The sequence below is a fragment of the Felis catus genome, chromosome C1, assembly GCF_018350175.1.
Source record: "Felis catus isolate Fca126 chromosome C1, F.catus_Fca126_mat1.0, whole genome shotgun sequence".
Classification (NCBI taxonomy): Eukaryota; Metazoa; Chordata; class Mammalia; order Carnivora; family Felidae; genus Felis; species Felis catus.
In genome coordinates this window covers 78687728-78713025 of record NC_058375.1, presented here as the reverse complement: position 1 = coordinate 78713025, position 25298 = coordinate 78687728, and the positions used below count along the sequence as shown (strand labels likewise).

The window sequence follows — 25298 nt, the reverse complement described above, 5'->3', positions numbered from 1 at the left end:
CAACTGCTATTCTGATTTCTATCCCTATAGATTAACATCGGTATTTTCTGAAGTTGTCCAGGTGATTCCCCTATGTGGTCAATATTGAAACCATTGGTTCACTTGGACTGTTTGAAGCTAGCTACTCCAGGGTTTCTGTCTTTCCTTTTGGTCTGGCCACATTGCCCAGAGAGTATCTTCCAGTTTTGTGCTTGGAGGGTAGAGGTTTGGTAGCTAGTGATCTGGGAATTCAAGAAACACGGCTGGAGAATGAATCATAGAACATTCAGTATATAAGGTCACATGATTTGCTTCTTTTTGTTGGGATACTTATGTCCTCTACCTTTTATGGTTTGCTCTCTTGAGAGAATAAATCTCCAGTCAGCTGCTGCATTGAGTATGGGCTACTCAGCAGCTTGGAGAAGGAACGGGGTCTAGGTTTCTAACTGTTCACAGCTTTCACCTGATCCTTTCTTATTTGGGTCTCCCTTGTTCCTCTTTGTTCTGGCAGTTCCTAAGCCTTTTGAGGATTGTGTAGTATAAATTGGGTTTGTTCTAAATTGCCAGCACTGCTGGCTTGTAATTTGGCTGTCTTTGACAAAGTCAGTTACCACTCATTCATCTTCTTTCCAGCCTCCAAAATTTTATTGCTGTTGTCTCTTTTTCCATTCTCCCTGTCCTTATGGTTTATGAGCTAAAAATAGAACACAACAACATCTTTTTCCTTGTTTTAGTAGAGTTTTTATGAGGGAGGAAAATTAGATGTGTGTGTTCTATCTGCCAACCTAACCTTAATCATCTGCTTTCATTATAAAAATGTGTTGCCATCTGCCCTTCACTGTTGTCTGCTCCTTGAAGGATTATAGCTTTTAAATTTCTTTACTGTTACCTGGAGTGTCGGGAGGGACAAAATATTGGGTCCCAAATATATTGGGACCTTTCTCTAGAAATCCCCAAATTCTTTTGAGAAGTACTTGTCCCAGAATCATACATTCTCAGGATTGGGAATGGTTTTAAAGGTAAGCCAAATGGTGCTCTCTCTGATGATTTACAAAAGTGGGAAACTCATGGGAAAGAGGGGATTAGTGACTAGAGGAAACAGATTGAGCTGTGTATCTCTGCAAGGGCTCTGAAAATCCATATAGACCTTAAACATTTAATAGTGAATGAATAAATCTTGCATATTTGTAACATAAAAGTTATTAAAAAGTCATGGTGGTTTTGTCATTTCAATCCATAATATTTCAATCCAACTGTGGTCATGGGAGAAGAATTTTTAATTTTGAAGAAGGATTCCATACCATAAAAAATTGGAAACTATTACTAAGGTTGTAGAGATCTTAGTTTATAGTTAACATAAACTGATAATTAGCTAAAACCACCCACTGAAAGTTTTATGTTAAGCTTCTCTAATAGTTTTGTGATTCTTTGCACTCTTTATTAAAATTTTTTAAAATGTTTTTTTAATTTTTGAGAGAGAGAGGAACAGTGTAAATAGGTGAGGGGCAGAGAGGGGGGAGACACAGAATCTGAAGCAGGCTCCAGGCTCTGAGCTTCAGCTCAGAGCCCGGCGCAGGGCTCGTACTCACAGACTGTGAGATCATGACCTGAGCTGAAGTCAGACGCCCAACCGACTGAGCAACCCAGGCGTCCCTATTTATTTTTTTAAAAACATTAAGTCAGTAGGTTTCCAAATGGTGGTCTTTAAGACAGAGTTTTTGGGGTGCCTGGGTGGCTCAGTCGGGCGTCCGACTTCGGCTCAGGTCATGGTCTTACGGTTCAAGCCCCGCGTCGGGCTCTGTGCTGACAGCTCAGAGCCTGGAGCCTGTTTCAGATTCTGTGTCTCCCTCTCTCTCTGCCTCTCCCCTGTTCACGCTCTGTCTCTGTCTCAAGAATAAATAACCATTAAAAAAAAAAAAGTTTTTAACAAAAAGTTCGCAATGAAATCATTTGTTTTCTCTTAGGCCAAGTGTATACAATTTAAAGTATTTACCTTTAAGTTATGTCCATCTTTTTCTGTGCTAAAATGCCCTTTTGGAAACATGTAGGTTAATTAGTGTTTTGTGGATAGAACCCGTTGACTGTTGCTCATTATTTCAAATGGCCTGGTGTGTTTGTTGCTATTTCCACCTTTTTTTTTTTTTTTTTAATGATATCTGTACTTATAGAGAGCTTTCCCTGCCTATGCCTTTTGAAGTTTATCCTTTAAGTGGCCAAAGATAATGTGGGTTTAGTGCTTGTTAATTGTTCTTTGTACTAATCCACCCCTCACAATTATACTCTGAAAAGTGTTCCATAAAGCTGGTCAGACTGGCTATCTGGGTCTTCATTGTTGGTTGTTCTTTTCAGTGTCCTGTGAGTTGATGATTAGGGCTCTCTCCGTGAGGAACTGCTGGTTCCTGTGTTGTTGGAAGGGACCTTGATGAGAGAGAGGAACAGAACTGGCTGTTATTGATCATTGCTCTTGTTTTTCGTAGGAAAGTGCAAGCATTGATATAAAAGTGAAGAGGGGGATTTTGTCTTATCTTTGGGTTGGTGCTCAAATGATTAATAGCTGTCTTCTTTTTTGGCCTGGTATAGATTTTTTGCTATGTTAAAAATGGATCTAGTATTTTCATAAATTATGCTAGTAAATTTGTTAGATCAGTGCTAACAGATACTGGATAAAAGCGTAGCTCTAATGAACAATTGTATAATATATCTAAGTGAGATACATGAGAGAAGGAAAATTTAATATCTTCAGGTATACCAGAAATTAGGATAGTTGAGAAGACTTGATGGTGAGAAGATAGAGCTTGAAGTAAATTGAAAATGAATTTTTTGGGGGCACCTGGTCGCTCAGTCAGTTAAGGTGCTGACTTCGGCTCAAGTTACGATATCATGGTTCGTGGGTTTGAGCCCTGCATTGCGCTCTGTGCTGATAGCCTGGAGCCTGCTTCAGATTCTGTGTCTCCCTCTCTCTCTGTCTGCCCCTCCCTCATTTCTCTCTCTCTCTCTCTCTCTCTCTCTCTCTCTCTCTCTCTCTCTCTCTCAAAAATAAATAAAACAAAAAATTTAAAAAAAGAATGAATTTTAGGGAATAAGCCCATGAAAAGTCTGCCTTTGAATATTTATTTGAAATACATGTAAGAGATGAGCACAAAGTTAAAGACTCAACCTGCCTTTTTGAAAATGTGGAGAAGCTTCTTTTCTAGTGTCAGATGAGCAAGGTTTATTTTACTTATTTATTATTTATTTATTTAAATGTCTTTTATTTATTTTTGAGGCAGGGGGAGGGGCAGAGAGAGAGGGAGACACAAAATCTGAAGCAGGCAGGCTCTGAGCTGTCAGCACAGAGCCTGACCTGGGGCTTGAACTCAAGGACTGCAAGATCATGACTGGAGCTGAAGTCGGAGGCTCAACCGACTGAGCCTCCCAGGTGCCCCAGATGAGCGAGGTTTGTAATTGTTATCAAGCATGATGGTACATTTATATGTAAACATACAAGATCAGAAAAATGAATCAGTAAGTGATCTAGAAATTTAAAGAAGTTATACAGTTGTCAATAAATCATTAAGAACCACCAAAGATAACATACTTAGCATCTCCTCTGTGTCAAACATAATGATAGGTATTGGGAAGATAATGGTGATCTATTCTACATGGACAAAATCCTTGCTCTCACACAATTTATAAACTCCAGGGGAAGGCACAATTGATACATTCTTGTTTCTGAGTGAGATGATTAAAAAAAGGTAATTAAGGGGCGCCTGCGTGGCTCAGTTGGTTGAGCGTCCAACTTCAGCTCAGGTCATGATATCACAGTTTGTGAGTTCAAGCCCCACGTCGGGCCCTGTGCTGACAGCTCAGAGCCTGGAGCTTGCTTCTGATTCTGTGTCTCCCGATCTCTCTGCCCCTCCCCCACTTGTGCTCTGCCTCTCTCTGTCTCTCAAAAATAAATGTAAAAAAAAAAAATTTTTAAAAAAGGTAATTAGGTGATTAATTACCTAATTGAGGCTTTTTATAACTAGTAAGGGAAAATGCTGAGTGAAGTAAGTTTTAAATTTTAATATTGCTTTAAAAGTTTGTGAGGTAAATTTATTTACAGTGAAACACATAGAACTTAACTATACATTTGAGTTTTGATAAATGTATATGCCTTTGTGAATCTCTTTACCTCTCCCCCCAATAATCCTTCATGGTTCTTTTAGTCAGACTCTGTTGTTATCTTTTACCACAAATTAGGTTTTCTTGTTCTTGAACTTCTCATAAAAATTGAATAATTCAGTGTATTCTTCTCTGTCTGGCTTCTTTTGTTCACCATAATGTTTTTCAAATTAAGCCATGTTGTTGCTCACATCAATAGTTCTTTTTAATTGGTGGGCAGTAATCCATTGTATAGCTATAATACAGTTTATCCATTTCCCCATTTGGTTATTATGAATAAAGCTGTTATGAACACTTGACTACTGGTCTCTTTAGAGACATACATTTTCATTTCTATTGGATAAATAACTAGAGGTGGAATTACTGGGTCAGCGGATAGATGCATATTTAGCTTTAGAAGACAGTTACAAACAATTTTTCCCAAGTGGTTATACCATTCCACATTTCAGCCAGCAATCTGTGAAGAGTCTAGTTAAATCAGAGCTGAGTTTCAGAAAGTTTATTCTGGTACAGTGGAGCACAAGACTTAAGATAGGGAAAACACACAGTAAAGTAATAGAGTTGAAAATTGATGTACTCCTATTCCAAGGAACTAGACAGGGCGGGGGGGGGGGCGGGGATCTTAAGGATTCTAGAGCTGTGGTATGTGGGGTGAAGATAAGGGAGGTGCCAGATGACCCCAATGTATCTGTCCTAGGCTTTTGGATATTGGTGTGGCAGTAATTAGAGGGAGCTGAAGAATAGATTTTGGAGAGAAAAGTACAGCCTTTTTGGAGGTTATTTACATGTTTCTATATCTGTTAAATATATATATATTTATATATTTAAAATGTATATAATGTATTTTTCATATATTATATAGGTTGAAATACCACATTTCTTTTGTTGTTTATTTATTTTTTATTTTAAGTAATCTTTACACCCACTGTGGGGCTCAGATTCATAACCTTGAGATCAAGAGCTGCATGCTCTGCTGAATGAGCCAGCCAGGTGCCCTGAAATTTCATATTTCTTGATCCAGTAGTTGTACTTTATGGAATAACTCCTAGAGAACTACACAAATGTTTAGATGTATTTTTGGCACCTGGTATAAAATAAAAAATTGAAAACAACCCAAGTAGGAGTACTTGGGTGGCTCAGTTGGTTAAGCATACAACTCTTGGTCTGGGCTTAGGTCATGATCTTGCCATTTGTGAGTTCACGCCCCTCCTTGGGCTCTGTGCTGACAGTGTGGACCCTGCTTGGGATTCTCTCTCTGTCTCTGTCTCTCGCTCACAAAAATAAATAAACTTAAGAAAAAAAAAAAAAAAGAAAACAACCCAAGTAGCCATCAGTAAAGGATTGCTAACTAAAATGTGGTACATTCTTATGATAGCATGATATACAGTTAAGGTAATATGGTGTGTGTATATACTGTATTTCCTATTGCTACTGTAATAAATTAACAGACTTAGCTTAAAAAAAAATTAAGTCTCTTACAGTTATGGGGGCCAGAGGTCTGATTCACAGGGCTAAAGTCAAGATATTGGCAGGGCTGTTCCCAAGGGTAGAAACTGTTTTCTTGCCTTTTCCGGCTGTTAGAGTTGCATTACTTATATACTGCATTGCATTCTGTGGATCTTTCTTTTTCTTTTCTTTCCTTTCTTTTCTTTCTTTCTTTCTTTCTTTCTTTCTTTCTTTCTTTCTTTCTTTCTTTCTTTCTTTCTTTCACATCCAAGTTAGTTAGCTTATAGTGTGACAGTGATTTCAGAGGTAGATTCCTTAATGCCCCTTACCCATTTAGCCCATCCCCCCTTACACAACCCCTCCAGTAACCCTCTCTTTGTTCCCCATATTTAAGAGTCTCTTATGTTTTGGCCCCTCCCTGTTTTTATATTATTTTTGCACCTTCTTCCATCTTCTAAGCCAGCTGTTTAACATCTTCAGATGGGCCCAACCCAGCTAATCTGGATAACCTCCTCATCACAAAATCCTTAACTTAATCTGCCGAGCTTCTTTTGTCATTTAGAGTAACATTCAGGGGCGCCTGGGTGGCTCAGTTGGTTGAGCTTCCGACTTTGGCTCAGGTCATGATCTTGTGGTCTGTGGGTTCGAGCCCCGGGTTGGGCTCTGTGCTGACAGCTCAGAGCCTGGAGCCTGCTTCATACATGTGTCTCTCTCTCTCTCTTCCCCTCCCCTGTTCATGCTCTGTCTCTCTGTCAAAAATAAATAAACATTTAAAAAAATATTAAAAGGGGTGCCTGGGTGGCTCTGTTAGTTAAGCGTCCGACTTCGGCTCGAGTCATGATCTGGCTCACGGTTCGTGAGTTCCAGCCCCACTTCAGGCTCTGTGCTGACAGCTCAGAGCCTGGAGCCTGCTTCAGATTCTGTGTCTAACTCTCTCTCTGCCCCTCTCCTACTCACGGTCTGTCTTTCAATAATAAATAAATGTTTAAAAAATAACAAAGTAATATTCATAGGGGTGTCTGGGTGGCTCAGTTGGGTAAGCATCCCACTTTGGCTCAGGTCATTATCTCAGGTTGGTGGGTTCAAACCCTGCATGGGGCTCTGTGCTGACAGCTCAGAGCCTGGAGCCTGCTTAAGATTCTGTGTCTCCCTCTCTCTCTGCCCCTCCCCTACTCGTGCTCTGTTTCTCTCTGTCTCAAAAATAAATAAACAAAAAAAATTTTTTTTAAAGTGACATTCATATGCTTTGGGTATTATGATGAGGAGCTCTTTAGGAGGTTGTTAATCAAGTTACTAATAATGCTAACAAGGACAGGAGATCAAGGTACATTAAAAAAATTCTCAAAGAAATATGTATAGTATGCTCTAACTTTTGTTAAGTTAAAAATATACATATATACTCCTATGTTAGTATATGTATAGAAAAGAATTTTTTTTTTTTTTTTTTTTTAAAGCAAGCATGAGCAGGGGAGAGGGAGAGAGGCAGTAGAGAGAGAATCTTAAGTAGGCTCCATGTTCAACATGGAACTCAATCCCATTACCCTGGGATCATGACCTGAGCTGAAATTGAGAGTTGGATGCGCAACTGACTAAGCCACCCGGGTGCCCCTAGAAAAGAAATCTTGATGGAGATAGACCATATTGCTAACAGAGGCTATCTTTGAGAGTAGGATTACAGAGTATTTAAACTTTCCATTTTTTTCTATGATATTTCAATTCGTAATTAACATGTATTTTCTAATCAGAAAAATCACAATAAGTAAAAGGATAGAGTATAATACTTGGTCATATATTGCAGAGAGATCAATAAACAGGCTTTTGGTGAGCGACCTTGGTAAGTGTGGTTTCAGAAAATTGGTAGGGCAAAAGCCAGATTGTAGTGAGAAAGTGGAAGGTGAGGAAGGGAAGAATGAAAAGGTAAACATGTTTACAGTTGCTTAGCTATGAGAGGTGGCAGGATGCTGTGAGACCAGGGCTTTTCAGAGGGATAAATAAAATTCAGTGAGATTTTTAAATATGGCAGAGCAGCATGTTTGAAAGTTGAAAGCAGAAACTGGGAGGAAGAGAGAGATAACTTGAGTTCCAGGACAATTCGGAGTATGAGGCCTGAGGTCTTCTGACTTGATTAGACAGAAGACCCACTTCCCTGTGGCGGATAAGACCTAGAGTGGTGTGGATATGCCTACTAGTTTATAATATTTTAGTTTTCTTCAATATTATCAGATTAAAAAAACATCTCTTGCAATCATAAATGCTTCTTTGACATCTTCTGAGAGTCTGAGGTTATTGTGTAACTATGTAAATTTAGTCTTGGTAATGTATGTACCCACATTGTCTTGATTTGTCCCCCAAACTTCTGATTGTTTCTGTAGCCTAGCATATAAATTTCAGGGAATAAGACCTTAGTTTTCTAGGTGCAACATTTTGGGGATTTTTTTATTTTATTGAAACTAATTATTGCATAAGAAAATCTTTATATAAGACTGTATCAATTTTCTTTTGACTCTAGAATGTTACACAGGAAAGCATTGGAGATAACATTCACTTCAACCTTTTTTCAAGTTCCTGACAAGGAAAAAGAGCTTAAATAACTTTTGAGGAGGCCACGTGTATCTTGTTGATAGAACATGGTACTTTTACCTTGCTGAGATGCTGAGGACCTTCTTAAAAATTATTATCCCAGGGGCACCTAGGTGGCTCAGTCAGTTAAGCGGCCCACTTCAGCTCAGGTCATGATCTCACAGTCTGTGAGTTCGAGCCCCGCGTCGGGCTCTGTGCTGACAGCTCAGAGCCTGGAGCCTGTTTCAGATTCTGTGTCTCCCTCTCTCTCTGACCCTCCCCCATTCATGCTCTGTCTCTCTCTGTCTCAAAAATAAATAAACGTTAAAAAAAATTATTATCCCATTGACATTTGGTATATTTGTGCCAGGATTTCCTGATTTTTCATATGTATCCTTCTATCCAGTTTTGATTAACATACATTTCCTTCTCATAATTTGATCACTTTTTAAAAAAATTATTTTTTAATGTTTATTTATTTTTGAGAGAGCGTGAGCAGAAAGAGAGGGAGACACAGAATCCCAAGCAGGCTCCAGGCTCTGAGCTGTTAGCCCAGACCCCAACGTGGGGCTTGAACTCACAAACTGAGATCATGACCTGAGCTGAAGTTGGACACTCAACTGACTGAACCACCCAAGTGCCTTTTCTTTTTTCTTTTCTTTTCTTTTCTTTTCTTTTCTTTTCTTTTCTTTTCTTTTCTTTTCTTTTCTTCTCTTCTCTTCTCTTCTCTTCTCTTCTCTTCTCTTCTCTTGTCTCTTGTCTCTTTTCTTTTTTTTTCTTTTATTTAAGTGTATTCATTTATTTGACAGAGAGGGAGAGCATGAGCAGGGTAGGGACGGCAGAGAGAAAGAGAGAAAGAGAAAGAGAAAGAGAGAGAATCCTAAGCAGGCTCTGTGCCATTAGCTTGGAGCCAGACACAGGGCTTGAATTCACAGAATGTGATATCATGACCTGAGCCAAAACCAAGAATCTGATGTTTAACTGACTGAGCCACCCAGGTGCCCCACTTTTCCTCTGTTAGTATCATTGCAATTAAATTAACACAACTAGCATTAAAGTAGAAGTTTTAGGACTTTGCTATGATCTGTTCATTGTTTACCTATTTGGAGAATTATGTTGAAGATTCTAATTGCCATTTTAGGATTTTTCAGAACAGTGGTAATCGTTTTTATTTCATATTGGGTATGGAGTGACAGTGCTTAACACACTTCTTGACCCAGGGCTTGGTATATTGTGTATACTAAACAAAAAATTCATGTAATATGTGATATAGTTTAAGAGAGACTTGTTCTGATCAATGAAACCAGAAGCTGGTTCTTTGAAAGAATTAACAAAATTGATAAAACACTAGCCAGTTTGATCAAAAAGAAAAAGGAAAGGACCCAAATAGATAAAATCCAGAAGGAAAGAGGAGAGATCACAACCAACACAGCAGAAATAAAAACAATAATAAGAGAATATTATGAGCAATTGTATGCCAATAAAATGGGCAATCTGAAAGAAATGGACAAATTCCTAGAAACATATACACTACCAAAACTGAAACAGCAAGAAATAGAAAATTTGAACAGGCCCATAACCAGTAAGGAAATCAAATTAGTAATCAAAAATCTCCCAAAAAACGAGTCCAGGGCCAGATGGCTTTCCAGGGGAATTCTACCAAACATTTAAGGAAGAGTTGACATCTATGCTCTTGAAGCTTCTCCAAAAAATAGAAATGGAAGGAAAACTTCCAAACTCTTTCTATGAAGCCAGCATTACCTTGATTCCAAAACCAGACAGAGACCCTACTGAAAAGGAGAACTATAGACCAGTTTCCCTGATGAACACGGATGCAAAAATCCTCAACAAGATAGTAGCCAACTGGATCCAACAATACATTAAAAAAATTATTCACCACGTCCAAGTGGGATTTATACCTGGGATGCAGGGCTGGTTCAATATCTGCAAAACAATTAACACGATTCATCATATCAATAAAAGACAGGACAAGAACCATATGATCCTCTAAATAGATACAGAGACAGCATTTGACAAAATACAGCATCCTTTCTTGATAAAAACCCTCAAGAAAGTAGGGATAGAAGGAGCATATCTCGAGATCATAAGAGCCACATATGAACGACCCAACGCCAATATCATCCTCAATGGGGAAAAAATGAGAGCTTTCCCCCTAAGGTCAGGAACAAGACAGGGATGTCCACTCTCGCCACTGTTATTCAACATAGTATTGGAAATCTTAGCCTCTGCAATCAGACAACACAAAGAAATAAAAGGCATCCAAATCGGCCAGGAGGAGGTCAGACTGTCACTTTTTGCAGATGACATGATACTCCATATGGAAAACCCTAAAGATTCCACCAAAAAACTGCTAGAACTGATTCATGAATTCAGCAAAGTTGCAGTATATAAAATCAATGCGCAGAAATTGGTTGCATTTCCATACACCAACAATGAAACAACAGAAAAATCAAGGAATCGATCCCATTTACACTTGCACCAAAAACCATAAAATACCTAGGAATAAATCTAACCAAAGAGGTGAAAAATCTATACACTGAAAACTATAGAAAGCTTATGAAAGACATTGAAGAAGACACAAGAAAATGGAAAAAGATTCCATGCTCCTGGATACGAAGAACAAATACTGTTAAAATGTTAATACTACCCAAAGCAATCTACATATTCAATGCAATCCCTATCAAAATAACACCAGCCTTCTTCACAGAGCTAGAACAAATAATCCTAAAATTTGTATGGAATCAGAAGAGTCCCTGAATAGCCAAAGCAATCTTGAAAAAGAAAACCAAAGCAGGAGGCATCACAATCCCGGACTTCAAGCTATACTACAAAGTTGTAATCATCAAGACAGTATGGTACTGGCACAAGAACAGACACTCAGATCAATGGAACAGAACAGAGAACCCAGAAATGGACCCACAAACATATGGCCAACTAATCTTTGACAAAGCAGGAAAGAATATCTAATGGAATAAAGACAGTCTCTTCAGCAGGTGGTGATGGGAAAACTGGACAGCAACATGCAGAAAAATGAACCTGGACCACTTTCTTACACCATACACAAAAATAAACTCAAAATGGGTGAAAGACCTGAATGTAAGACAGGAAGCCATCAAAATCCTCGAGGAGAAAGCAGGCAAAAACCTCTTTGATCTTGGCCGCAGCAACTTCTTACTCAACATGTCGCCAGAGGCAATGGAAACAAAAGCAAAAATGAACTGTTGGGGCCTCATCAAAATAAAAAGCTTCTGCACAGTGAAGGAAACAATCAGTAAACTAAAAGGCAGTTGACAAAATGGGAGAAGATATTTGCAAACGACATAAAGATCAGATAAAGGTGGTATCCAAAATCTATAAATAACTTATTAAACTCAACACCCAAAAAACAAAGAATCCAGTGAAGAAATGGGCAAAAGACATGAATAGACACTTCTCCAAAGAAGACATCCAGATGGCCAACCGACACATGAAAAAAATACTCAACATCACTCATCATCAGGGAAATACAAAGCAAAACCACAATGAGATACCACCTCACACCTGCCAGAATGGCTAACATGAGCAATTCAGGCAACAACAGATGTTGGCGAGGATGCGGAGACAGAGGATCTCTTTTGCATTGTTGGGGGGAATGCAAGCTGGTGCAGCCACTCCACAGTATGGAGTTTCCTCAAAAGAAAACAAAAAAATAGAACTACCCTATGACCCAGCAATTGCACTACTAGGTATTTATCCAGGAGGTACAGGTGTGCTGTTTTGAAGGGACACATGCACCCCAATGTGTATAGCAACACTATCAACAATAGTCAAAGTATGGAAAGAGCCCAAATGTCCATTGATGGATGAATGGATAAAGAAGATGTGGTCTATATCTATATCTGTATACACAATGGAGTATTACTCGGCAATTAAAAAGAATGAAATCTTGCCATTTGCAACTATATGGATGGAACTGGAGGGTATTATACTAAGCGAAATTAGAGAAAGACAAAAATCATATGACTTCACTCAAATGAGGACTTTAAGAGACAAAACAGGTGAACATAAGGGAAGGGAAATAAAATAATATAAAAACAGGGAGGGGGACAAAACAGAAGAGACTCATAAATATGGAGAACAAACTGAGGGTTACAGGAGGGGTTGTGGGAGGTGGGGATGGGCTAAATGGGTAAGGGGCACTAAGGAATCCACTCCTGAAATCATTGTTGCACTATATGCTAACTAATTTGGATGTAAGTTAAAATAAATAAATAAAATTAAGTAGTAACAAAAAAATGAATAAATGTTAAAAAAAATAATAAAAGTTAAAAAATCAGAAAAAAAAAGAGAGAGACTTGTTCTGAATTTGTGCTTCTTCAGACTTTCTAGATTCAAACATAGGGAAGCCAGTATTTTAGTATATACTCTTGCTGTTGCCAGGAAAAAATTGTGTGTGTGGATATATCTTTTTTTTTTTTTTTAAACAGTTTTGTGTTTGTATCAATGGAAGGTTGAGGTCAGGGAACAGACTTATTAGCTCCTTACCCATGAACTTCACCTCAGCTATAGCTGTTTTATGTGCAGCTCAAAGGATCAAATTTTAGTTAGCTAGTACTCTTAGCCAATTGTTCCTTCCTTCCTTCCTTCCTTCCTTCCTTCCTTCCTTCCTTCCTTCCTTCCTTCCTTCCTTCCTTCCTTCCTTCCTTCCTTCTTTCCTTCCTGTGTCCCTTAGATAGCATTCTCTCCTCCCAGTTTTTTTTTTTAGTGTTTATTTTTGAGACAGAGCATGAGCGGGGGAGGGGCAGAGAGCGAGGGAGACATGGAATCTGAAGCAGGCTCCAGGCTCAGCCAGATGTGGGGTTTGAACTCACAAACCTGAGAGATTATGACCTGAGCCGAAGTCAGATGCTTTAACCAACTGAGCCACCCAGGTGTCCTCTCTCCTCCCAGTTTTAATATAAAAGTTTTTGTGGGGAAATTACATCAGTCTTGTGGTAATACAATAAAATGTTTTACAGAATTCAATACTTTCCCTTTCTGTAAAGGAAAACAACCTTGTTTTTGTTGAGGATCTAGTAAAATTCTATATTGCGGATAATTTCATTATAAGAATTGATGGCTGGAAAAAAATGTGGCATTATGTAGTAGAAAAAACAAGCATTTTGCTTTGTCATTTTCCTTTTTATTTAACATTTCTGAGTCTGTTTCCTTATCAGAAGGTATGTGTTTTCATATTTACTGTGCAAAGATGGTCATGAGGAATGGAAATAATAAATGTTAACTGCCTGGAGCAGTAGCTGGCATGGATTTTAATGCTCAATATAAATAGCAGCTGTTATGATTCTGTGATTATGATGTTATTAAAGGAAGACTAAAAAACAGAAAGGACACATAGAATTTAGTGCTCGCTTCGGCAGCACATATACTAAAATTAGAATTTATATGGAAGGTATTATTTAAGGAATATGTGTCCGATAGCAAGATTGGTTTGTTTTCTATTCAGGTTTGAATTATCAAAATGACTAAGTGGATTACCAAAACTATCTATAAGATCCTTTTCTCATATGTTAATGTGATAAATGATAATATCTACCTCATAATTGTTTGGTGTATTGTATGTGCTTAGAAATATTGATTACCTTATTCTTTGGATGGTTTAGGTTGGCAGAGTAGCAAGAGAGATTCTCGGTTTGTATGTTATCTTTTATAGATTCTTTACTGAAGTGTATAGCATTAAGTAAGACTTGAATTTTTTAGAATGAACAAAACATTATTAAAATTTTAAAAATGTTTAGTTTTGAAAGAGAGATGGAACACAAGCATGGGTGGAGCAGAGAGAGAGAGAGAAACACAGAATCCAAAGCAGGCTCTGAGCTGTCCGAGCCCAATATGGGGCTTGACCCACAAACCATGAAATCGTGACCTGAGCCAAGATTGGATGCTTAACTGACTGAGCTCCCAGGTGTCCCTAGAATGAACAAAACTTAATTCAGATCCATAGCTCATAGTGATTTTTGTTATTTGAGCAAGATAGCTTAAAGGGGCACTATTTCTTTTTGAGAAATAAGTTTAACCTAGCAATTAATATATGAATGTATAGGGGCACCTGGATGGCTCAGTCAGTTACGCGTCTGGCTTTGGCTCAGGTTACGATTTCATGGTTCGTGGGTTTGAGCCATGTGTCAGGCTCTGGGCTGACAGCTCAGAACCTGCTTGGGATTCTCTCTCTCTCTTTTCCTCTGCCCCTCCCCCACTCAAATTCTGTCTTTTTCTCTCAAAAATGAATAAACGTTAAAAACATTAAAAAAATGAATATATAAACCTGAAAAACATTTTAATACTGGGTAGTAGTTGAAATGGTCAGTTAAAATATTTTATTAAATTTTTGAATAAATTTGAACATCTATAGCTCTTAGGTTTTAAATGCTAAATGAAAAAAAAAGGTAAATGAATGCTGATTCCTTAGGGTAATTGCATTCTATAGCTAGTACAGTTTTGGTACTTTTTTTCTAAGTTTATTATTTTGAGGGAGAGAGAGAGAGAGAGGGAGGGGCAGAAGAGAGAGGGATAGAGAGAATCCCAGGCAGGCTCTGTGCTGTCAGTGCAGAGCCAGATGGCGGGCTCCATCTCACAAACCATGTGATCATGACCTGAGCCAAAATAAAAGCCATACACTCATCCCACTGAGCCACCCAGGTGTCCCAGTTTTGGATGTTTATTTATTTATTTTTAATGTTTGTTTATTTTGAGAGAGGGTGTGTGGGTGCCAGGGCTTGGGGGAGGGGAAGAGAGAGTGAGAGAGGGAGAGAAAGAATCCTAACCAGGCACTGAACTATCAGTGCAGACCCCTCACCTCATGTAGTACTCCATCACATGAAATGTGAGATCATGACCTGAGCCCAAATCAAGAGTCAGATGCTTAACTGACTGAGCCACCCAATCACCCCTTGGATAGATAACTTTATACAAACATTTAAAATGCTAAAACTGAGTTGTACTTCATTCACTTGAAATGTTTCAATCACCTAGCCTGTATATAACAGCAATACTCAGATATTTTGAATGGGTTGGAAAAATATGTGCATGTTTGTGGCTATATGTGTATGGTAACTTTACAGGTAGCTTAAGGTATTTCAGAGCTGTCTCAGTCTAGTAGAATTAAGGGAATTCAGTTAGCTGGAGAGCTGTGCATGTGATACCCATTAGTAAAGTCCTTTAATAGTGACTATAAATACAGGTTTACAACTGTTAAGCAATAAACTCATATCATTGGAACTTAAATATAGAACATTAGCAAACTGACATTTTATATTTAGAAGATTTTTTGAAAAAAACTTAAGTCTGATAAACAGGTTAGTTGGAGTTCAGTGCTTCTGGTAGCCTTGGTAAAATTCCATTTTCCTTTAAAATAGGCATGTATTTGGGATGTGGTGGCCATTGGTTTCTATTTTCTGTTCACTTTCTTTGTTCCTTTTTCTTTAGAAACTATTGCTGTAGTTTATACAGTAGGAAGGTTTCCTTTTGTGCAATAATGTTAAACTCAGGAAAATATCAATTGTTGTCCAGATCTGTCATACAGATCTGTTCACAGAAAATATGAAAGTTTATAAAAAAAGGTTTTTGCTGATATTCTTGAAACTTTTTATACTAGTATTACATGGATTAAAAAAAGATTATGTACAGTCTATAATAGGCTATTTATGAAGGAGGTAGGAATTTTCATGATATGTTGACAATTTCATTTTGAAATATTTCCATCTCAATGTTTCATTTTAGTTAAATTGGTAATCAGGTTGGTTTTGAGTGGGCCCTGTTCTGTCAAAATCCTCAGGATCATGGTTTTTTTTACTTTTATGTTCTACAGTTAGTTTAAGGTTACCTTCCTATCAGTGATTTAACCTTGTCAGGGCGTTTTTGTTTTGAGGCCAAATGTTTAGTATCCCAGCTCCATTGTTTATTAGCTAATGGATCTTGGGCACGTTGTTTAACTTCCACAAATGTCAGTAAAACCTATATTAGGGTTGTGAGGGTTTAGTAAGATAATTGATGTAAATCTTGTTGCAGTGCCTGGTACATAGTATACAGTAGATGATGGTGGTGGCAGCAGCAGTAAGTAGTATATCATTGTGTATAAATTGTGCTTTTTTGAAATTTAGCTCTAGAGGTAGGAGGGGTCATAGAGAGATGGAAATATGCTGTGTGCCTACAGAAAATAAATTAACTTGGAAATTTATCACGTAGACATTTAAAGGAAGGAGTCTTGTCAGCAGTGTTGCTCTTATTTCCTGTTTTTTTCCCCTTTCGCTGTAATATCTGTTCTATTTTTTGATTCCTGTTGAAGCCAGTGTTCTGTATCTTCCCTTCCTACATCTCTTTTTGACAGTTGTTAGCTTACATAAATGAAAGACATAGTTTGAAATTCTTTGTGGAAATTACAGGGTATATTTTTAAAATCTGTGTCCTGTATTTATTAATAATACTCCAAATGTACAATACATTCCTATTTATAATATTTATTTCCATGTTTACAGAGTTGGAACAATACTTTCTTATAACCTGCTTAAGAGATTGAAGATGTATATTACAATTGCACCAGCCTTAAATCCTATTGGAACAAGGTTGAGTATAAATATATATATTTTTTTCTTTTCACACATTCATTCAGTTGTATATCAGGTTTTTCCTGGACTCAGAGTTTCCAGCACTTTGAAGAACAAATATCAATGTGTATAGGTATAAATTAATGATTTTTTATATTTACATTGACATAGACCATTTTGAAAGTTGAGCAAACATTTCAGAAGGTACTTCTAAGCTTGATACATTGCTGTTTATTTTGAAAGCAAATAAGAAAAGACCTCTCAGGATCCCATTTGGCATTACAAACACTTACACAAATACCCACTGAAAAAGTATGGTGCTATAAGTTGGTGAGCTCTGGGGTTTGTAATCTTGTATAAACAGAGTTGTAGTTTAAATAGTGATCCCAGAAATAAAATAAATATTCTGTTATTCATCTACCTGCCAGTTTCCTTGTGAATTTATGAATTCCTGTGAAACTTATGGTGAAACTTCAGATGCTTGCAATAACCAGTTTCAGACTAACTATGTAACTAATTTAAAAAATAAGACGTAGGTAGAAAAGCTTGGATATCTATAGACTTGTCCATCTATTTATTCTTTAGGCCAACTTTTGAGTATCTTGTTGAGTAGTATATAGTAGGTATGTACTAGGCATTATGGAGGGCAAAGTAGTACCTTCTTTGTGGTCAGAACAGAATAAAAAAATGCTGTCAGGTTCCAGCTCCTCTCCCTTCTCAGTAGTACTCCTAACCTGTAATCCTGACCTCAGTATTGGTCTCTTAATGGGTTGCTTCAGCATTGTGTTGCTTTCTCCCGTTTATTTCCTTATTTTGTATTATTTCTCAAAATAGAACATATATATCCTGCTATAACAAAGGACTCTACAAAAATGCTTTCCCTTCATTTATGCAAATAATACATATTTATTCAAGAAAATTTGTAAAACATCAACAGTATAAATATTAAAACCATAAGTTAACATTTATGTATTCTAGAACATATTTATATATTAATATAGACTCTAATAGAATATAGTCTGATATCCTATTTAATTTTGTTGTGGTAATTGCTATTGGCAGCTTTTGTTACTGTTTACCTTTATAGTTCCTCTGTTGGCTTTCCAGCCAGAGCAAACTATTAAAAGTATGTTTGGCACTTGTGTTCCCATGTTCATAGCAGCATTATTCACAATAGTCCAAGTAGGAAACAATCCAAGTGTCCATCAACAGATGAATAGATAAACAACAGATGAGTAGAGATATCTTTATTTATTTTTCTACCTACCTACCTACTTATCTATACCTATCTTTCAGCCTTAAATATATCAGGTTTTTTATGGTCTCAGAGTTTCCAACACCTTGAAAAATGAGAGAAATATACATATAATGAAATATTATTCAGCCACAAAATGAAATGAAGCTCTGATACGTAACACAGCATGGATGAATCTTGAAAATGTTGCTGAATGAAATGAGCCAGACACAGAAGGACAAATGTTGTATGTATGATTCTACTTATGAATCTAGAATAGGTAAATTCAGAGTCAGAAAGTAGATCAGAGATTAACTTGAGGCTGGAGGGAAGGAAGAATGGATACAGAGTTCCTGTTTGGGGTGATGAAAAAGTCTTGGAAATGGTTGGTAATGGCTGTACAAATTGTGAATATAATTATTTCCAATGAATTATATACTTAAAAATGGGTACAGTGGCAAATTTTATGTTTGGAACTCTTATGGGCTTGTGGCTAGTTCAGTTTTACTTCTAAGAGTGAGGTGATGATCTCTCTCATTCATGTTCCATCGTAGTCCCCTAGTTCCTGCCTCTTCTTTTAAAGGCTAGCAGTGATTATTTGAGTGGTATTTTATGGATAATTAATTTTTCTTCGTGATTTAAGAAATGTTTTTGCCACAAATGTGCATCACTTGTAATGAAAAAAATCTATAAATAAGAATTATTTTAAAGCAAAGTGAAATCAGATATGTTTATATTCTTTAGCCTCCTATTTACTTTCTTTCTCATATCCTTGATCTCTTCCTGGTCATTCACTTTTTTTGATGTATTTACCTCATTCTTTTTAAAAAAAAAATTTTTTTTTAACGTTTATTTATTTTTGAGACAGAGAGAGACAGAGTATGAATGGGGGAGGGTCAGAGAGAGGGAGACACAGAATCTGAAACAGGCTCCAGGCTCTGAGCTGTCAGCATAGAGCCCGACATGGGGCTCAAACTCACAGACCGCGAGATCATGACCTGGGCCGAAGTCGGCTGCTTAACCGACTGATCTACCCAGGTGCCCCCCCTCATTCTTTAATTATACGAGTTTTATATAACCAAGTTAAAGATAATTGGAAAAAGAAAGGGAAGAAAAAGCATTTCCTTATCCTCAAATTCCAACATAACCTTGGTTTTTAGAGAATTTTTTTTTTTTATGTTTATTTACTTTTGAGAGAAAGAGAGACAGAGTGTGAGTGGGAGAGGGGCAGAGAGAGAGGGAGACAGAATCTGAAGTAGGCTCCAGGCTCTGAGCTGTCAGCACAGAACCAGACGCGGGACTTGAGCTCACAAACTATGAGATCATGACCTGAGCCAAAGTCGGATGCTTAACTGACTGAGCCACCAAGATGCCCCATAAAATAACTTGGTTTTAAGTTTTATGTATTTTCTTTTCCCCCCATATGTTACCACCACATTAACAAAAGCCTATTTACAATAGTTCTTTTTACCTAGTACATCATGTTCAACTGTTAAGAAAAATTACAAGACATACTAAAGACAAAAAGCACAATTAGAGCCAGCATTAGAACTAGACTTGGGTAGGGTAGGGATATTAGAATTACCAGACCAAGAAAGAATTTAAAACAACTGTGATGAAAGGGGAAGGGATGGAAATTCTAAGAAAGAACAACAACAAGAAAAAAAATGCTAGAGAAGAAACACATAGCATTATCACAAAAACATTGTAACCATTTGATGGGTTTATTTATTAGTAGACTGGACTACTAATGGCTGAAGAAAGACTCTGAGCATGAGGCTATCAATAGAAACTGCTGAAACTAGAAAAGAAAGAAAAAAGATAAGAAAAACAGAATATTGAGTAACTGTGGGACAACTACAAAAGGTTGAACATCTGCATCATTAGGGATGGCATGTTTTAATTTCTGTGGCATTATAGTCAATAGGTGGGGTATAGAATCCTTACCTTGTAAAGATTAACTTTAGACATGTAAATAAACCTCATATTAAAAAAAAAAAAGATTTAACATATGCATAATGGGAATTCTATAAGGAGAAGAAAAAGAAGAGGGACAGAAGAAGTGTTTGGAATGGTAATGACTGAGAACTGCCCCAAATTAATGTCAGATACCGAATCACAATTCCAGGAAGCTTAGAGAACACCAAGCAGGCTAATTGGCAAGAAAACTATACCTAGGCATATTATTTTCAAACTACAGAAAATCCAAGATAAAGTAAAAAAAAAAAAGAGGGAAAAAAAAAAAGAGAAAAAAAAATCCTGGAAGAAGTGAGAGGAAAAACACACCCTAATATAGAGGAGCATTGATAAGGATTACAGGTAACTTCTCAGAAACCATGCAAGCAAGAAGAATATGGAGTAAAAACATTTAAAGTTCTGAGAGAAAAAACAAAACAAACCCAACCTACAATTCTGTACCTTGCAAAATTATCCTTTGAAAATAATGGAGAAATACTTTCTCAGACAAACAGAAATTAAGGGTATCTGTTGTTAGTAGAACTGCCTTGCAAGACATGTTAAATTTTTTAGGAGAAGGAAAATAATATACGCCACAAACTAGAATCTACATAATGTAAGGAGAGCATTGAAAAAAGGATAGGTGAAGGTAAAATAATTTTTTTTCTTAATTGATCTAACATATAAGTTTCAAAGTAATATCAACAGTATAATAATGAATACTTCTGAATACTTATATGTGTATTTAGGCATAAGTGAAATGAATGACAGCAATGATATAAGGGATAGGGAACATTTATTATTTTGTTATTACACGGTACTCATACTACCCAGGAAATAGGTAGTGTGAAAAATGGGTAATGTTATGGTAGTGGAAAATGGGTAGTGTTACTTGAAAGGGGAATTGGCTTAGCTGTAAATGTATATTGTAATCTCTAGGGCAACCACTAAGAAAAGTAAAAGAAGAGGTATAACCGATATACCAAGAAAGGAGAGAAAAGGCAATCATAGAAAATGCTCACTTAAAACCACAAAGGGCAGAAAAAGAGTGGAAGACAAAAATAGGAACAAAAAAGGGCAAGAAATAGAGAACAGTCATGGGTATGGTAGATGTTAATTCCACTATATCGGTAAACACTTTGAACGTCAACGGTCTAAATGCACAAATGAAAAGACAGGTTGTTAGTGTAGATCGAAAAACAAGATCCAACTCTGTTGTCTATAAGAAACCCACTTTATTATTGATATTTTTTAAAATGTATATTTGTTTTTGAAAGATAGCACAAGAGGGGGAGGGGCAGTGAGAGAGACACAGAATACAAAGCTGGTTCCAGGCTCTGAACTGTTAGCACAGAGCCTGACGCGGGGCTCGAACCCACGAACCGTGAGATCGTAACCTGAGCCAAAATCTGTTGCCTAACTGACTGAGCCACACAGATGCCCCAGAAATCTACTTTAAATAGAAAGATGCATACAGATTGAAAAGTGATTGGAGAAAGATAAAAGATATACCATACTAATGCTAATTAAAAGAAAGAAGGAGTAGCTATATTAATTTCAGACAGAACAGAATTTAGACCAAGGAAAGCTTTCAGTTCTAAAGAGGAGAATTGCATAATGATAAAGGAGTCATTTCTCCAGGAAGACATAACAATCCTTACTTAATATGTATGCACCTAAAAACAGAATGTCAAATTATGTGGGGCAGAAACTGATAGAACTCCAATAAGTAGATGAATCCACTATCATAATTGGAGGTTTTAATACCCCTCTATTAGAAATGGACAATAAGGACATAATAAGGACAATAATGACATAATTGAACTCAACAGCATATCAGTGAACTGATTATAGTGGACATCTATAGACCACTTCATTCAACATCAGCAGGATGCACATTTTGCTCAAGCTCACATGTAGTATTCATCAAAATAGACTATGTTTTGGGCCATAAAACTGATTTCTTGAAGGATACAATTTGCCAAAATTGACATAAACAATATGAATAGGTCTATATGCATTAAAGAAATTGAATCAACAATAACATTCCAGAACAGGGGTGCCTGGGTGGCTCAGTTGGTTAAGCATCTGACTTCCACTCAGGTTGTGATCTTGTGGTTTGTGAATTTGAGCCCCATATCAGACTCTGTGCTGACAGCTCAGAGCCTGGAGCCTGCTTGGGATTCTGTGTCTTCCTCTCTCTCTCTACCCCTCCTCTTCTCTCTCTCTCTCTCTCTCTCTCTCTCTCTCTCTCTCTCTCTCTCTCCCCCCCCCCTCAAAAATAAATAAACTTTAAAAAACAAACAAATCCTTCTCGAACAGAAAATACCAGGCCCAGATAGGTTCACTGGTGAATTCTACCAAATATTTAAGGAAGAAATTATACCAGTTGTCTACAGTCTTTTTCAGAAGAAAGAAGCAGAGGGAGTGCTTCCTAGCTCATTCTATGAGGTCAACATTACCCTAATACCAAAAACTGGACAAAGATATTATAAAAGAAAACTTACAGACCCTTATCTCATATGGGCATAGGTACAAAAATCCTCAATAAAATACTAGCAAATTGAATCCAATGATGTATAAAAAGAATCACATACCATAACCAGGTGGGGTTTATCGCCGATATGAAGGGCTGGTTTAACTGTTTTTTTAATGTTTGTTCATTTTTGAGAGCGACAGAATGTGAGTGGGGGAAGGGCAGAAAGAGAGGGAGACCCAGAATCTGAAGCAGGCTACAGGCTCTGAGCTGTCAGCACAGAGCCTGAGGTGGGGCTCAAACTCCTGAACCGTGACATCATGACCTGGGCCAAAGTTGGACACCCAGGTGCTCCTAGTTTTAAGTTTGAAAATCAATTAATGTAATCCATTGCAGAAACAGGCTTTAGAAGAAAAGTCACATGAGCATATCAATAGATGGAGAAAAGCATTTGACAAAATCTAGCACCCAATCGTGATAAAAACTCTCAATAAACTAGGGGCACCTGGGTGGTTCAGTTGGTAGAGTATCTAACTCAATCTCAGGGTTGTGAGTTCAAGCCCCACATTGGGCATGGAGTCTACTTAAGATCAAACTTCTCAGTAAACTAGAACAGAGGGGAACTTGATAAAGGTGTGTGTGTGTGTGTATACATGTATATATGTGTATATATATAATCTTGATAAAGGTACAAAAAAACTTCAGATAAAGATACATACAAAGATACACAGCTAAAATCATATTTAACAGAAATTTGAAGCTTTCCCACCAAGATCAGGAAGAAGGCAAGGGTATTCCCTATTACCACTGCTGTTCAACATCATACTGGAAGTCCTAGTTAATGCAGTAAGATAAGAAAATTAAAGGTGTACATTGATTGGGAAGGAAGAACTAAAACTTTCTTCACAGATGGCACTATTGTCTAAAGTAAAAAATCTGAAATATTTGGGAGAGAAAAAACCCCTTATGAAACTAATAAGCACTTAGGCTTCCTCAGTATATGATGGGGTTACCGATAAACCCACCAGAAGTTGAAAATACTGTAAGTCAAAAATGCATTTAATACCTCTAACCTAAACATGATAGCTTAGCCTAGCCTACTTAAACATGCTCAGAATACTTAGAGTGGTCTGCATTTGGGCAAAATGATCTGACACAACACCTCTTGTAGAATATAGTGTTGAGTATTTCATGTAATTTATAGAATACTGCACTACCAGTGAAAAACAAGGGCACCTGGGTGGCTCAGTCAGTTAAGCCTCCTACTCTTGGTTTCTGCTCAGGTCATGATCTCAGAGTTGGTGAGTTCAAGCCCCGTATCAGGCTCTGCTCTGACAGTGTGGAGCCTGCTTGGGAGTCTCCCTCTCTACCTCTCTCTCTGCCCCTCCCCTGCTTGCTGTCTCTCTCAAAAATAAATAAATGAATGTAAAAAAACAAATAAAAGTGAAAAACAGAATAGTTGTCAGGGTATAGGATGGTTTTAAGTGTATCAGTTGTTGTTAATCTCATGATTGTACGGCTGACTAGCAGCTGTGGTTGACTGCCACTGCCCAGCATCTCAAGAGCGTTGTACCACATTGCTGGCCTGGGAAAGATAAAAATTTAATGGGGCCCCTGGGTGGCTCAGCCAGTGAAGCATCTGACCCTTGATTTCAGCTCAGGTCACGATCTCACAGGAAGGAGCAGAGAGAGAAGGAGAGAAAACCTTAAGCAAACTCCATGCTCAGTGCAGAGCTCAACGTGGAGCTTGATCTCTTGCCCCTCAGATCATGACCTGAGTTGAAATCAAGAGTTGGACGCTCAACCAACTGTGCCACCCAGGCACCCCTGATCCTACAATTTATATGGAGAGGCAGAAGACCTAGAACAGTCAACACAATTTTGAAGGAGGAGAAGAAAGATAGAAGACTGATACTACCTGACATCAAGATATAACTTTAGACAGGGTGCTTGGGTGGCCCAGGCACCATGTTAAGTGACTTTGGCTCAGGTCATTATCTCACAGTTTGTGAGTTCGAGCCCCTCTTCAGGCTCTGTGCTGACAGCTCAGAACCTGGAGCCTCCTTCAGATTCTGTTTCTCTTTCTCTGCCCTTCCCCTGCTCACATTCTGCCTGCCCCTCTCTCTCTTTCTCTCTCTCTCTTTCTCTCTCTCTCTCTCTCTCTCTCTCTCTCAAAAATAAACACTAAAAAAAAAAAAAAAAGATAAACTCTTAAGCTACAGTAATTGAGACAGTGGGATATTGGTGAAACAATAGACAAATAGATCCATGGAACAGAAATAGACCCATATAAATACAGTCAACTGATTTTCAACAAAGGAGCAAAGACAATACATTGGAGAAAAGACTGTCTTTTCAACAAATTGTGCTGGAGCAATTAGGCCTCCTGCACAAAAATGAATCTAGGTTATAGACTTTATAGGCTTAACAAAAATTAACACAAAGTGGATCAGATACCTAAATTAAAATGCAAAACTATAAAACTCCTAGGAGATAACAGTAGAAAATCTAGGTGACCTTAGGTTGATGTTGATTTATTAGGTGCAACATCAAAGGCATGATCCATGAAAGAAAGAATTGATATCTCAACTTTATTTTAATTAAAAGTTTGTCCCAAGCTACAGACTGGGAGATTTTCCAAAAGACAAATCTTAGTGTACTGTTACCAAAATATTCAGAGAACTTTAAAACTCAACATTAGGAACACAACATGATTTAAAAATAGACCAAAGATCTTAACAGATACCTCATCAAAGAAAGTCTACATATGGCAAATAAGCATCTGATAAGATGCTCCACGTAATGTGTCATTAGGGAAATGCAGATTAAAACAATGATGAGATTCCACTACTCTCCTAGTGGAATGTTCAAAATCTAGAAAACTGAAAACACCAAATGCTGG

General features: G+C 37.5%; 1 protein-coding gene across 17 annotated transcripts in view; it reads left to right on the top strand.

The window, feature by feature from the left end:
• Positions 1-25298, top strand: part of EVI5 (ecotropic viral integration site 5) — a 241613-nt gene that overhangs the window by 4187 nt on the left and 212128 nt on the right. For 2 of the 17 annotated variants that reach the window (XM_045036194.1, XM_045036193.1), the window contains exon 2: positions 16662-16748. The exons of the other annotated variants lie outside the window; for them this stretch is intronic. The gene's annotated coding sequence lies outside the window, so the exon portion shown is untranslated. The remainder of the gene's footprint in view (positions 1-16661; positions 16749-25298) is intronic. 17 annotated transcript variants of the gene reach the window in all.